This window comes from Engystomops pustulosus, chromosome 10, assembly GCF_040894005.1.
Source record: "Engystomops pustulosus chromosome 10, aEngPut4.maternal, whole genome shotgun sequence".
In the NCBI taxonomy this organism is placed as follows: Eukaryota; Metazoa; Chordata; class Amphibia; order Anura; family Leptodactylidae; genus Engystomops; species Engystomops pustulosus.
This window is the reverse complement of record NC_092420.1, coordinates 8706129-8721641: the sequence shown is the minus strand read 5'-3', so window position 1 is coordinate 8721641 and position 15513 is coordinate 8706129. Positions and strand designations below refer to the sequence as shown.

Here is a 15513-nt window from a genome sequence, read left to right as displayed (position 1 = left end):
CATACCTCAGAAGGACAGACCAGAGGTACTCGTGGTTAACCCGATCAAACGCTTTTGCCTGATCCAAGGACAGCAAGTACCCCTTCCAGTTACCAGCCCTGCCCTGCTCCACTGCCTCCCGGACACACAGCACAGCACTAAATGTACTGCGGCCTGGAACAGAGCAGTGCTGGGTCCCCGAAAGGAGCCGGGTTGCAAACTGCACCAGCCGATTAAACAGCACCTTTGCCAAAACCTTTCTGTCCGTATTGAGAAGCGCTATGGGACGCCAGTTCTCAATACGAGATCGGTCCTTACCCTTTGACAGGATGATCAGGGCAGACCTCCTCATTGACTTCGGCAGAGCGCCCGAGGAAAGACACTCATTGAATACCTCAGTCAAGAGGGGAACCAGGGCGTCCTTAAAGGTCTTATAAAACTCGGATGTTAAGCCATCCGGACCCGGCGATTTCTTGAGGGCGAGCCCTTCAATCGCCCGGCTGACTTCCTCTTCCCTAATCATCTCTGTCAAAACATCAAGAGAAGGGTCTACTCCTGGCTCAGGGACAGTTTCAGCCAGGAAACCCGACATCACATCCCGATCTAGATCCTTCCTGCCCAAGAGGTGCGAGTAGAAGGATCTGACGACCTCCAGAATCCCTGATCTGGACCTTTTCAGGGATCCCGTACTGTCAACCAGTCCTGTGACAACTTTACCATTCACTGACATCTTGCAGTTTCTGTAAGGGTCGGGCGAGCGGTATTTCCCGTAATCCCTCTCAAAAACCAAAGATGCGTGTCTATCGTACTGACACCTCTTCAGCAAGGATTTCACTCTGGAGATGTCCTCACGACTACCTCCAGTCGAGACGAGATGCTCGAGTTTCCTCCTCAGGCCCTGATACAGGCGGTACCTGTCCAGGCTCCTGAGGCTCGAGAGCTGGCGGAAGAATCTCGCCACCCTTTTCTTGAGCATCTCCCACCACTCTGACTTACTGCTACAAAGGCCCAGCAATGGTACCTGGCTCTGAAGAAAGTCCTCAAAGGATTGTCTTATCTCCGCTTCTTCCAGGAGAGACGAATTGAGCTTCCAGTAGCCTCTTCCCATCCGGGGGGTCTCTGTAACATTCAGAGAAAACAAAATTAGACAGTGGTCGGAGAACTCCACCTCAACAACGGACACTGGTGAAGAAATGGCTTCCTCCTTTAAATAAAACCTGTCTATTCTAGACCTACAGCTACCCCTATAATAGGTGAACCCCGCGTGGCCTGGGGTGTGCCGGATGTGGACATCCACCAGGCGAGCCTCACTAGCTATGCTATTAAGAGCGACGCTATCATAAGTCAGCTTGTCTCTGGAACCCCCCCTATCCTGGGACCTCGTGACAGCATTGAAGTCCCCTCCAAAGACCACCTGCCGACTTGTAAAAAGGTAGGGCTTGATCCTCATAAAGAGACACTTCCTGTCCCACTTGGACTGGGGACCATAGATGTTAATAAGACGAAGTTCTTGTCCCATCATGAGGACATCCAGGATCAGGCACCTCCCCATTTCTAACTCAATAACTCGTCGGCATTCTACCGGTGCGGTAAAAAGGACCGCAACTCCGCTATACGGCTCGGCCGCAAGAGACCAATAGGAAGGCCCGTGTCTCCATTCCCTCTTAGCTTTAAACACGGCCGCCAAATCTGGCAGCCTGGTCTCCTGCAAAAATAAAATGTCGGCTTCAACACGGCCGAGAAAATCAAAGGCCGCAAATCTAGCCGCATCAGACTTAATGCTGGCGACATTAATGGACGCCAGTGTCAACGGAGTGGGTGCCGCCATCATGAGTGATTGAGTTAGACGGCTTTTTTCTTACTATTTCCCTTCCCTCTACTGTCCTCTGAAGATGATCCCCTTTCTTTTTTCCCTTCAGAATTGGGGCAACTTCTCTTTAATGAAATTGTGGTGTCCATGTTATTACTGGCCCCCAAGGACCCACCCGGACCACCCTCTCCTTCGTCCTTGTCTCCTGACTCTGAGTCAGTCTCCCACTCTGAGGACCCGGCTTCCCCAGAGGATAGAGACTCGGCGCCCCCTGCAGGCTGCTCCGCTGCCACCTCCAGAACCCCACCCTCAGCCTCTCTTCCCGAGGAGGCGATCTCATCGAGGGTGAGGAACTGGTTGGAAAGCTCAACCAGAGGGGAGGAAGTTTTCCCTTCCTTAGGTACCTTAGATACGCCGCGTTTTTTCTTTTTCTGCTTGCGCTTATTTTCTAGCCAAATCCTGTTATCCTCATCCATACTCTCATAATGGGAGGACGTGGAGGACATGGCACCTTTCTCGCGCTCCATCCTCCTGACCTCCTCATCCAACTCATCATCCCTCAGGGCCTCAGTAGCATGACCAGCCTCTGAGGAAGGACCAAGGGTCACCCCAGCAACCTGAGGCTTCCCCAGTTCTCTCCCTTTTTGTCTGGCTTCAAGCCGCCTCAACTGAGAAGGTGACTTATTCTTACTTTTCTTCACAGGCCCCTCAGCTCCTCCACCTCTGCTGGTACCTTCCCCAGCAGAAGCAACCTCATGGCTCTCCTCCACTGGGGTCACAACCGCATTGGCAAAGGAGCGAGGACAATGGCTGAAAGGGTGACCGAGCTCACCACACAGGTTACACCTAATGTCCTTACAGGATGCAGCGAGATGACCTAGCCCACCACACAAAGCGCACTTCTGCACTTGGCAGCTGGCGCTAAAGTGTGTGGGGTCACCGCACCTGTGACAGACCTTCGGCTGCCCCTGGTAGAAAATCAGGATTCTGTCCCGTCCAAGAAAGGCTGAAGAGGGAATGTGGGCGACTGTGCCGCCTGAACACTTCAACTTCATCATGAAGGTCCAAGCTCCAGACCAAATGCCAAATTCATCGCGGTTTTTCTGAGGTACCTGTACAACCTCACCATAACGACTGAGCCAAGTCATGATGTCCATGCAAGAAAGTGACTCGTTACGGGTCAAAACGGTCACCTTCTTGACTGTGTTTTGGCGAGACACTGCTTGCACAGCAAAGTCTCGCCATGCGGGCTCGTTCTTTGCCAGCTCATAATTCGACCAGAAGAGCTCTAAGCCCTCCGGCCGGACAAAGCTGACGTCGAACTCCGGAGTACCATAAGGATGTATCAGGGCAAAGATGTCACTAGCCCTGAAGTTCATCTTCAGGAGGAGCTCCACCACCCTTGACCTGGGTGGGCATGCGTCACTGCCCCTCCAGCGAAGACGAACCACATTCCTACGGGCAGCTCCGGGCCCAGTTGTGGGTAAAGACCATACAGTCTCTCCCCCCCTTTGCTCTTGGAAGGCTGCCAGGCCATGCCTGTCTGTCCAGAAGGACAGATCAACCTCTCTCCCCTCTACAGTGATTGACTTTTCCCCTCTCCTGAGAGCCTCCAGAAGACGCCTTTGCAAAACGCTATTCCCAGAGCCAGGAGACAAGGAGTTAACCCCACTTGCCCCAGCGGTGACACTCGCATAGCTCCTTATGGGAGCGGCCACCACTGGGGGTGCAGATGGACCAGCACTCCTACCAGGATCCCCCCCATCACCATTCACCACCCCCACATTCACCACACTATGTACATTACTGCCTCGCTTCCTTGCATCACTGCCTCGCTTCCTTGCATCACTCACACCAGCTGGGCCAGGAGGACCTGGGGTTGCCTCGGCGTCACTGGGCACTGGGGGTAGAGCCACCTCCATAGCTGATACAGCCTGAGAAGAGGCAGCTCCAACCCCGATCTTACTTGTGCCCTCTGCCTCATTGGCATTAACCCCTTGTTGTCCCGCAGTTTTTCTAAGGTTTGAGCATCGCTGCTCGCTGGATGAAAGAGGCCGCTTGTCCTTATTGACTCCGGACAGTCTCTTATGGTCATCTCCAGGGTCAGATGCACCGATACAAAATAAAACTTTTCCTGCGCCCTTTCCCACAGGCTGCACAGGACGCTTGGGAGGCGCCGCACCACAAGCCCCAGCAGCCCCATCACACTGCCGCTGCCCACCGGAGCTAGATGCAGCCACAGCGCTAGGAGCCACAGGAGCCACCGCCACTGCCCCTGGCACCGGGCCACCCCCCCCCTCCCACTGGGGGGCAGCGCACAGTACCAGGACCTGCTGGATCGCCCTCACTGTCCGGCCTTTCGGCCGATGCCTTCCCTGCACCATCCTTGCTACTACAAGCAAGGCTGGTGCTCTGCGCCATGGTGGAACGTGGCTTTGCAATCTCCCCGCACCCTTGCACCGAGTCCACTGCAGGATTCGTGCTGGGCTGGGTAACGGGGCCTACACGACAGGCTGACACTGCTGCCCGCCCGGAGGAAACAGGGAGGGGACGAAACACCAGATTCACCTCCTGAGACGCCTTGGTCTTCTTGGCTCTCTTCTTTCTCTTTAGGTCGTCATCTGGCATATCATCGCCGAAGGAGAAGTTTTGGAGGTGAACTGGGGACTCAAGCTAACGGATCTGAGCCATTAGCGCCCCCCCCCCTGGCCGCTGTCATCACTTTCCTCCTCCAGGTTGGCAGAGCCGCAGCCTGATGGTAATGGCGCTTGCTCTGCAGGCAGCCTGTCGTGCGAGGCCTGCTGGTGTTGGTGCAGGCCACCAGACGGACACGGCAGGTCTTCCTCATCCTCCTCATCATCGCCATCGCCTTCATCCGCCTGGGTCTGAAGCCCCTTCAGCTTTCTCAGCTGCTCCTGGCGCATGTCATCAAATCTGGCGTCGTTCTCCAACTTTTCCCTGAACGGACCGCTGTGCTCACGGATAAGATGACGCTTTTCCTGCAGAGCGGTGACCTCGGCTTTAAGTCTGTCAATGGTGTTAAGAAAATCAGACTTTTTCTTCTGTGTAGCCACCCCCGCTAGGGCCAAGGTCTCCCTTATCTCCTCCTGGAGCCTATTCATCGCCTTGCCAGCTTCCTCGTACTCACGGAGGTGCTCAGCAATCCGGGAGCCATAGATGGTAGCAGACTCCCGGGCCTTTAGATGTCCCCATGCTTTTTGCACACCTCCGTGAGCACCCAGCTTTCCAGCTGAACCACCCAACTTTCCCGCACAGTCACTCAGCTTTCCAGGAGGAGCACTCAGGCTGATGTTACTTGCCTTGATCTTCTGTGAACCGGAGACCTTGCGGCTTCCCTGGGTCTTGGGGGTGGCAGCCGAGGTCACATCACTGCGTCCTTGGGTTCGGGCAGATATTCTCACCCCCTCCATGTTGGCCGGTATCTGGCTTTTCCTGCCCCCCGCCGGCCTGGTCCGAGAGGCAGAAGCCCGGGATTTGCCTGGTTCACTCATCCCAGAAAACCCACTCCCTCCCTGGGGAGGAGAGAGCAGGCCTGGGTGGATTGGTCTTCCACCAGGTGGTGCAGGAGCTCAGCAGCAACAACCACACCCTTCAGTAGCACACAGCAGAATGAGATTGCACGCACTATTCTGCTGCTGGTGCAGTCATTGTGTAGATACATGACATTACTTATCCTGTACTAATCCTGAGTTACATCCTGTATTATACCCCAGAGCTGCACTCACTATTCTGCTGCTGGTGCAGTCACTGTGTACATACATGACATTACTTATCCTGTACTGATCCTGAGTTACATCCTGTATTATACACCAGAGCTGCACTCACTATTCTGCTGCTGGTGCAGTCACTGTGTACATACATGACATTACTTATCCTGTACTGATCCTGAGTTACATCCTGTATTATACTCCAGAGCTGCACTCACTATTCTGCCGCTGGTGCAGTCATTGTGTAGATACATGACATTACTTATCCTGTACTGATCCTGAGTTACATCCTGTATTATACTCCAGAGCTGCACTCACTATTCTGCTGCTGCTGCAGTCACTGTTTACATACATGACATTACTTATCCTGTACTAATCCTGAGTTACATCCTGTATTATACCCCAGAGCTGCACTCACTATTCTGCTGCTGGTGCAGTCACTGTGTACATACATGACATTACTTATCCTGTACTGATCCTGAGTTACATCCTGTATTATACTCCAGAGCTGCACTCACTATTCTGCTGCTGGTGCAGTCACTGTGTACATACATGACATTACTTATCCTGTACTGATCCTGAGTTACATCCTGTATTATACCCCAGAGCTGCACTCACTATTCTGCTGCTGGTGCAGTCATTGTGTAGATACATGACATTACTTATCCTGTACTGATCCTGAGTTACATCCTGTATTATACCCCAGAGCTCCACTCACTATTCTGCTGCTGGTGCAGTCACTGTGTACATACATGACATTACTTATCCTGTACTGATCCTGAGTTACATCCTGTATTATACTCCAGAGCTGCACTCACTATTCTGCTGCTGCTGCAGTCACTGTTTACATACATGACATTACTTATCCTGTACTGATCCTGAGTTACATCCTGTATTATACCCCAGAGCTGCACTCACTATTCTGCTGCTGGTGCAGTCACTGTGTACATACATGACATTACTTATCCTGTACTGATCCTGAGTTACATCCTGTATTATACACCAGAGCTGCACTCACTATTCTGCTGCTGGTGCAGTCACTGTGTACATACATGACATTACTTATCCTGTACTGATCCTGAGTTACATCCTGTATTATACTCCAGAGCTGCACTCACTATTCTGCCGCTGGTGCAGTCATTGTGTAGATACATGACATTACTTATCCTGTACTGATCCTGAGTTACATCCTGTATTATACTCCAGAGCTGCACTCACTATTCTGCTGCTGCTGCAGTCACTGTTTACATACATGACATTACTTATCCTGTACTAATCCTGAGTTACATCCTGTATTATACCCCAGAGCTGCACTCACTATTCTGCTGCTGGTGCAGTCACTGTGTACATACATGACATTACTTATCCTGTACTGATCCTGAGTTACATCCTGTATTATACACCAGAGCTGCACTCACTATTCTGCTGCTGGTGCAGTCACTGGGTACATACATGACATTACTTATCCTGTACTGATCCTGAGTTACATCCTGTATTATACTCCAGAGCTGCACTCACTATTCTGCTGCTGGTGCAGTCACTGTGTACATACATGACATTACTTATCCTGTACTGATCCTGAGTTACATCCTGTATTATACCCCAGAGCTGCACTCACTATTCTGCTGCTGGTGCAGTCACTGTGTACATACATGACATTACTTATCCTGTACTGATCCTGAGTTACATCCTGTATTATACCCCAGAGCTGCACTCACTATTCTGCTGCTGGTACAGTCACTGTATACATACATGACATTACTTATCCTGTACTGATCCTGAGTTACATCCTGTATTATACTCCAGAGCTGCACTCACTATTCTGCTGCTGGGGCAGTCACTGTGTACATACATGACATTACTTATCCTGTACTGATCCTGAGTTACATCCTGTATTATACCCCAGAGCTGCACTCACTATTCTGCTGCTGGTGCAGTCACTGTGTACATACATGACATTACTTATCATGTACTGATCCTGAGTTACATCCTGTATTATACCCCAGAGCTGCACTCACTATTCTGCTGCTGGTGCAGTCACTGTGTACATACATGACATTACTTATCCTGTACTGATCCTGAGTTACATCCTGTATTATACCCCAGAGCTGCACTCACTATTCTGCTGCTGGTGCAGTCACTGTGTACATACATGACATTACTTATCCTGTACTGATCCTGAGTTACATCCTGTATTATACCCCAGAGCTGCACTCACTATTCTGCTGCTGGTGCAGTCACTGTGTACATACATGACATTACTTATCCTGTACTGATCCTGAGTTACATCCTGTATTATACACCAGAGCTGCACTCACTATTCTGCTGCTGGTGCAGTCACTGTGTACATACATGACATTACTTATCCTGTACTGATCCTGAGTTACATCCTGTATTATACCCCAGAGCTGCACTCACTATTCTGCTGCTGGTGCAGTCACTGTGTACATACATGACATTACTTATCCTGTACTGATCCTGAGTTACATCCTGTATTATACCCCAGAGCTGCACTCACTATTCTGCTGCTGGTGCAGTCACTGGGTACATACATGACATTACTTATCCTGTACTGATCCTGAGTTACATCCTGTATTATACTCCAGAGCTGCACTCACTATTCTGCTGCTGGGGCAGTCACTGTGTACATACATGACATTACTTATCCTGTACTGATCCTGAGTTACATCCTGTATTATACCCCAGAGCTGCACTCACTATTCTGCTGCTGGTGCAGTCACTGTGTACATACATGACATTACTTATCATGTACTGATCCTGAGTTACATCCTGTATTATACCCCAGAGCTGCACTCACTATTCTGCTGCTGGTGCAGTCACTGTGTACATACATGACATTACTTATCCTGTACTGATCCTGAGTTACATCCTGTATTATACCCCAGAGCTGCACTCACTATTCTGCTGCTGGTGCAGTCACTGTGTACATACATGACATTACTTATCCTGTACTGATCCTGAGTTACATCCTGTATTATACTCCAGAGCTGCACTCACTATTCTGCCGCTGGTGCAGTCATTGTGTAGATACATGACATTACTTATCCTGTACTGATCCTGAGTTACATCCTGTATTATACTCCAGAGCTGCACTCACTATTCTGCTGCTGCTGCAGTCACTGTTTACATACATGACATTACTTATCCTGTACTAATCCTGAGTTACATCCTGTATTATACCCCAGAGCTGCACTCACTATTCTGCTGCTGGTGCAGTCACTGTGTACATACATGACATTACTTATCCTGTACTGATCCTGAGTTACATCCTGTATTATACCCCAGAGCTGCACTCACTATTCTGCTGCTGGTGCAGTCACTGTGTACATACATGACATTACTTATCCTGTACTGATCCTGAGTTACATCCTGTATTATACCCCAGAGCTGCACTCACTATTCTGCTGCTGGTGCAGTCACTGTGTACATACATGACATTACTTATCCTGTACTGATCCTGAGTTACATCCTGTATTATACACCAGAGCTGCACTCACTATTCTGCTGCTGGTGCAGTCACTGTGTACATACATGACATTACTTATCCTGTACTGATCCTGAGTTACATCCTGTATTATACTCTAGAGCTGCACTCACTATTCTGCCGCTGGTGCAGTCATTGTGTAGATACAAGATATTTCTTGCCTATTGCTAATTTAAAGGGCTATTCTTACGGCTCGTTAGGACATGGGTTTCTCATAGTCGGGGACATCTGCTGCATTGAGGGAGTTGTAGGGTCTCAGCAGATAATGAATAAATGGCAGCTCCTCCTGTTGCCTGCGACTTGTCAGATTTGACTTTATTGCCTCCTGCAGATTTTCCTCCAACACATTCTTGCGCACATCCCCATTTGCCTATTCCGCTGTCTGAGAAGCTCGGATACTCGGATACAGTCTTCTCGTGTCGCTTCCTTCAGCCAAATGTTTAGCCATCTGTGCGGCTCCTTCATCTGGTGCGAGCCATTAACAGTCTTTATCTAATTAATTATCCGGGAGTTTTCTTATTGTATCTGCTGATGGCCATCGTCTGCCAGGCAATGAATTAAACCGCGTTAGTGGATCGCAAGCTCTGCGGCCAAGAGTCCAGATTGTGCGCGGTGTGGAAGGTGGATGTCACGACTTATCAGACCCGGTCCTGCTATTATTATGGTCATAGTGTCTTATGGGGGATGATATTCATTGTCTTTAATGACCCCGCTATAATTACACCCGCTGCCTCCTCTCACCCACGCTGCGACCACAGAAGTCTCCCTGCACCTTACATGTCACATACACCTTCTTCTCTGACCCAGTTTCCTGACATTTACAGTCTCCCCGGAGTCCAGGATCCGAAATATTCCCATATCTTCAGTACAGTGTCAGCCTGGAAGGTAACAAATAGAGGACATCAGTCACAGCCCTCTGCTAATGATGTAGACCCCTCTCTGTGTGATATATATATGTATAACTAGGAGGCAGCACTATCTGTCCCATTTCAGATGAGAGACAGGGACACATTACTGTCTGAGCCTTTTATATTTTACAGGAAGAGGGAAGGAAATGATACTGTGGCGACATAATTTACAGTGATTGAAAGTGTACAGTTCTAGTATTGCTAAGATGATGTAAGAGGGTGAAAGAGTAGGGGAAGAAGTAATATCTGTTCTTACAATATATACAGGGAGATGCCTGGAGAGGCTAATCTGTCAAGCAAAATTGTATCGAGTCGTTACTCAAAAAACGTCAGGCTCCCATTGGGAATTAATCTTGTGCCGAGTTTTATTTACGGTACAGATAGTGCTGCCTCCCTGTCTCTTCCTGGAAATAATCTAAACAAAGTATTGTATATCCCTGTAAATAGCGTGGGCTCCAATAGTGTTACCTCCATTTGTCTATCGTCTAGGCATGGATTGTATTGTCCCTTGCCTGGTTTCTAGAAATAATGTAGGCACAGATAGTGCTACCTCCCTATCTCTATCCAAATCATGTACACACAGAAAATACTGGGACTTATTTACTAAGGGTACGCGGATCACACGTTCATCAGATTTTCAAAGTTTTCAGGATTTGCGCCACTGGGACAGGTATTTAGCAGGGGATTGTGTCGCACACGGTCAGATTTCGTGCGACAGAAATCGGGGGGCGTGGCGATCGGACGATGCGACTGATTCGGACTGAGTGCAGGATCTAAGATTCAAATTGTGTGCACTTACTTGTACCAAGAAAAAGGTGAACTCCGGCGGACCTGAGCGGTGAAGCGACACATGCAGGATAGTAACACCGCCTATTCTCTATCTTTAAATGGAACAGATAATACTACCTCCTATTCTCTCCCTGTAAAAGGTACAAATAGTGTTTCCTCCTACTCCTCCCTGCAAATGGTACAGATAGTGCTTCCTCCTATTCTCTCTTTTTAAATGGAACAGATAGTGCTGCCTCCTATTCTCTCCCTGTAAATGGTACAGATAGTACTGTCTCCTATTCTCTCTCTTTTAATGGAACAGATAGTGCTTCCTCCTAGTCCTCCCTGAAAATGGTACAGATAGTGCTGCCTCCTATTCTCTCCCTGTAAATGGAACAGATAGTGCTGCCTCCTATTCTATCCCTGTAAATGGTACAGATAGTGCTGCCTCCTATTCTATCCCTGTAAATGGTACAGATAGTGCTGCCTCCTATTCTATCCCTGTAAATGGTACAGATAGTGCTGCCTCCTATTCTCTCCCTGTAAATGGAACAGATAGTGCTGCCTCCTATTCTCTCTCTGTAAATGTTACAGATAGTGCTGCCTCCTATTCTCTCTCTGTAAATGATACAGATAGTGCTGCTTCCTATTCTCTCCCTGTAAATGATACAGATAGTGCTGCCTCCTATTCTCTCTCTGTAAATGATACAGATAGTGCTGCTTCCTATTCTCTCCCTGTAAATGATACAGATAGTGCTGCCTCCTATTCTCTCCCTGTAAATGGTGCAGATAGTGCTGCCTCCTATTCTCTCCCTGTAAATGGTGCAGATAGTGCTGCCTCCTATTCTCTCCCTGTAAATGGTGCAGATAGTGCTGCCTCCTATTCTCTCCATGTAAATGGTACAGATAGTGCTGCCTCCTAGTTTTTTTCCTGCAAATGTTATACATCATTAGTTGATCAGCAAATGTTACGTGATGTAGCTTGGCAGAAGATGGCAGCCATGGGGCACTTATAATACCGCTACTTTGTATTTACGCCTCCAATAAATCTGACATAATATTTAATCTCCGTCATTCTCCTCATTAATCTCGCCCTCCTTGGATACGTCTTCCTCATTTGCATTAGAAAGGCTAACGACGGTATGTGACTGCTCCCCGTCACGCGGCGTATCGGATCACAACATACCGCGCGTCGCTATTACGGATCCCGTCAAGTCGTGCATTAATAAACCCGTGAGTGGCAGGAAAGCCGGAGGCCCGGCCATAAATCACCCGTCCTCCAGCGCCGCTGACCCTCCCGCCGGAGAAGATTACGAGCCGCTTCTCGCCACTTTAAACTTTTATGGCGTGACATTATTGTTATATGGCGGCAGGTGAGTGCTCTGTACGTGACGCCCGGAAATCTGATCTCCGTACTGACACATTGCAACAAAGTCACTGCAGAAAGGTGAGCGAAAGCTCGTGGTACAGACCGCTGTATACTGCGATGGTGATGTCACAGGTGGTGGATATATACATCAGCCCCGATCCCACTGATTTACATCCCTGGTGGGTGTGCGATGCGTGGGAGACCCGCAGCCTCGTCTATACATTACTTCTCTCAGGAAGACTGAGACTAAACAATAATTCCTGTGCACCACGTGACGGTATTATACTTCAATTAACCTGCATTGTTATCCTGCTGCATGTCAGCTTTACTGTAAGTGAATGTGTTAGCAGTTTTGACAGTGTAATCAGAGCTTTGTGTGTGTTGTTAGTAGCAGCAGGACTGTCATATACGGATTTATATTTCAGGATTGTGGTTTCTCCAAGCGTACTGGGGGTTGTGTTCTCACACTGCTGTGCTCTCTGCAGCCAGTGTTAGGCTTTGTCCCTAGAGAGATGTGTAATCAGAACGTTGTTTATGTTTGTAGCAGCAGGACTGTGAAATATGAATATATTCCAGGATTGTACTAGGGATTCTCACACTGCTGTGCTCTGCAGCCAATAATCGGTATTGTTCTTAGGGAGATGGCCCTCGCTGCAGCACGGTGGCTTAGTGTTTAGCACTTCTGCCTTGCAGTGCTGGAGTCCTGGGTTCAAGTCCTATCCAGGTCAACATCTGCAAAGAGTTTGTATGTTCTCTCCGTGTTTCCTCCCACACTCCAAAACATACTGGTAGGTGATTAGATTATGAGCCCCATGGGGACAGGGACTGTTTTGGCAAGTTCTGTGTAGCGTTGCGTAATCTGTAGGTGCTTTATAAATAAAGAATTATTATTCTTATTAGATGTGTAATCAGACCATTGTTTATGTTGTTTGTAGCAGCAGGACTGTGAAATATGGATTTATATTCCAGGATTGTACTGTGGTTGTGTCCTCACACTGCTGTGCTCTGTGCTCTCTGCAGCCAGTGTTCTGTATTGTCCCTGGAGAGATGTGTAATCAGACCTCACACTGCTGTGCTCTGTGCTCTCTGCAGCCAGTGTTAGGTATTGTCCCTGGAGAGATGTGTAATCATATCTTTTTGTGTATGTGATTTGTAGCAACAGGACTGTGAAATATGGTTTTGTAGAGGATTGTAGAGAGCACAGAATTGTGAGGACACACCCCCAGTACAGTCTCTCCAATTCTCCAAGTTGTGTCCTCACACTGCTGTGCTCTGTCCTCTCTGCAGGTAGTGTTTGGTATTGTCCCTGGAAAAATGTGGAATAATAACTTTGTGTATGTTGTCTGTAGCAGCAGGACTGTGAAATATGGATTTTTATTCTAGGATTGTAGCTTCTCCAAATGCACAGGGAGGGGGGGGGGTGTCCTCACACTGCTGTGTTCTTTCAGTGCTAGGTATTGTCCCTGGAGAGATGTGTATTCCTACCTCTCGGTATGTTGTTAGCAGCAGAACTCTAAAATATAGATCCATATTTCAGGATTGTAGCTTCTCCATGCGTACTGGGGATGTGTCCTCACACTGCTGTTCTCTGTGATCTCTGCGTGCAGTGCTAGGTATTGTCCCCGGAGAGATGTCTAACCCTACCTCTGTGTATATTGATAGTAGCAGCAGAATTGTAGCTTCTTTTTGGGGGGGCACTGGGGGTTTGCCCTCACACTGCTGTGCTCTCTGCATAGCAGTTTTGCTATTCAGCCAAAAGCCAGCTATAGCTGAGCAAAGTGCACAGCAGTGTGAAACACTCCCGAGTCTACAGTCTTCAGTTATAAATGCTGTATCACAGTCCTGCTGCTACCAGCTTGCTAAAAATTACTCCACTATGTGCACAGAGCACAGCAGTGTGAGGACAAGCCCATAATATTATATCCATATATCATGACTGGGCGGGAATTTATAAGACCGAACAACGCCCCTGACCATCTCCGTATTTAATGGAAGCTCCACCCCCTTTACTACCGTTTCGTGTTGGTGCCGACAGCTGATTGGCCAAAGTTCTCCATGGACAAGTCTACAAGCTCCTCCCTATAGATGGAAGAAAAAAATGCACATAATTCAATAAAAGCATAAATTGTAAAGTAAAAGTAATTATAACTAGAAAGTGGTGTAAATTATGGTGCAGGCAGAGATTACGCGGCGCCAGCAGGATCCTCCATCTTTATGTAGTTAAGTATCCGCAGCCCCGAGGTTAAAGCAGAATCGCAATAATAATGAAATAATTCAATAAATTAAGGTCTAACCTTTCGGAAATGGTCCCCTAATTAAACTCTTAATGCTAATTAATTCAGCAGGGGCCTCATTTACATAAGCGCAGAACACGAGCCGATCCCCGCGTAGGGGACAAGTTGTGTGTCTGAAATCGGCTGCTGAAAACTCAGAAGTTTTCTCCAGTGACCGGATCTATTCAGGTCTTATCTCTACAATCTACTGCCTTCTGTCTGAGATTATGGTAATGATAAGCTGTGACATCATCTATTGTCAGTAGTGATGTAATGATGGGTCAGTGTTATATATATATAGAGGTCATTGTACAGGGAGGGGGAGGAGATAAGCTGTGACATCATCTATTGTCAGTAGTGATGTAATGATGGGTCAGTGTTATATATATATAGAGGTCATTGTACAGGGAGGGGGAGGAGATAAGCTGTGACATCATCTATTGTCAGTAGTGATGTAATGATGGGTCAGTGTTATATATATATAGAGGTCATTGTACAGGGAGGGGGAAGGGATAAGCTGTGACATCACCTATTGTCAGTAGTGATGTAATGATGGGTCAGTGATATCTATATAGAGGTCATTGTACAGGGAGGAGGAGGAGATAAGCTGTGACGTCATCTATTGTCAGTAGTGATGTAATGATGGGTCAGTGTTATCTATATAGAGGTCATTGTACAGGGAGGGGGAGGAGATAAGCTGTGACATCATCTATTGTCAGTAGTGATGTAATGATGGGTCAGTGTTATCTATATAGAGGTCATTGTACAGAGAGGGGGAGGAGATAAGCTGTGACATCATCTATTGTCAGTAGGGATGTAATGATGGGTCAGTGTTATCTATATAGAGGTCATTGTACAGGGAGGGGGAGGAGATAAGCTGTGACATCATCTATTGTCAGTAGTGATGTAATGATGGGTCAGTGTTATCTATATAGAGGTCATTGTACAGGGCGGGGGAGGAGATAAGCTGTGACATCATCTATTGTCAGTAGTGATGTAATGATGGCTGAGTGTTATCTATATAGAGGTCATTGTACAGGGAGGGGGAGGAGATAAGCTGTGACATCATCTATTGTCAGTAGTGATGTAATGATGAGTCAGTGTTATCTATATAGAGGTCATTGTACAGGGAGGGGGAGGAGATAAGCTGTGACATCATCTATTGTCAGTAGT

At 48.0% G+C, this 15513-nt stretch overlaps 1 protein-coding gene and 1 long non-coding RNA gene across 5 annotated transcripts in view; one reads left to right on the top strand and one right to left on the bottom strand.

The window, feature by feature from the left end:
* CHCHD6 (coiled-coil-helix-coiled-coil-helix domain containing 6) overlaps positions 1-15513 on the top strand; it is a 173557-nt gene that overhangs the window by 137781 nt on the left and 20263 nt on the right. The gene's annotated exons all lie outside the window — the stretch shown is intronic.
* LOC140103789 (uncharacterized) overlaps positions 9318-15513 on the bottom strand; it is a 106662-nt gene continuing 100466 nt past the window's right edge. Inside the window, exons 3-4 of one of the 2 annotated variants that reach the window (XR_011850179.1) lie at positions 14081-14146; positions 9318-9900 (exon numbers count right to left, since the gene is read on the bottom strand). This is a non-coding gene — a long non-coding RNA (uncharacterized lncRNA). The remainder of the gene's footprint in view (positions 9901-14080; positions 14147-15513) is intronic. The other variant, XR_011850180.1, reaches the window with a different exon arrangement.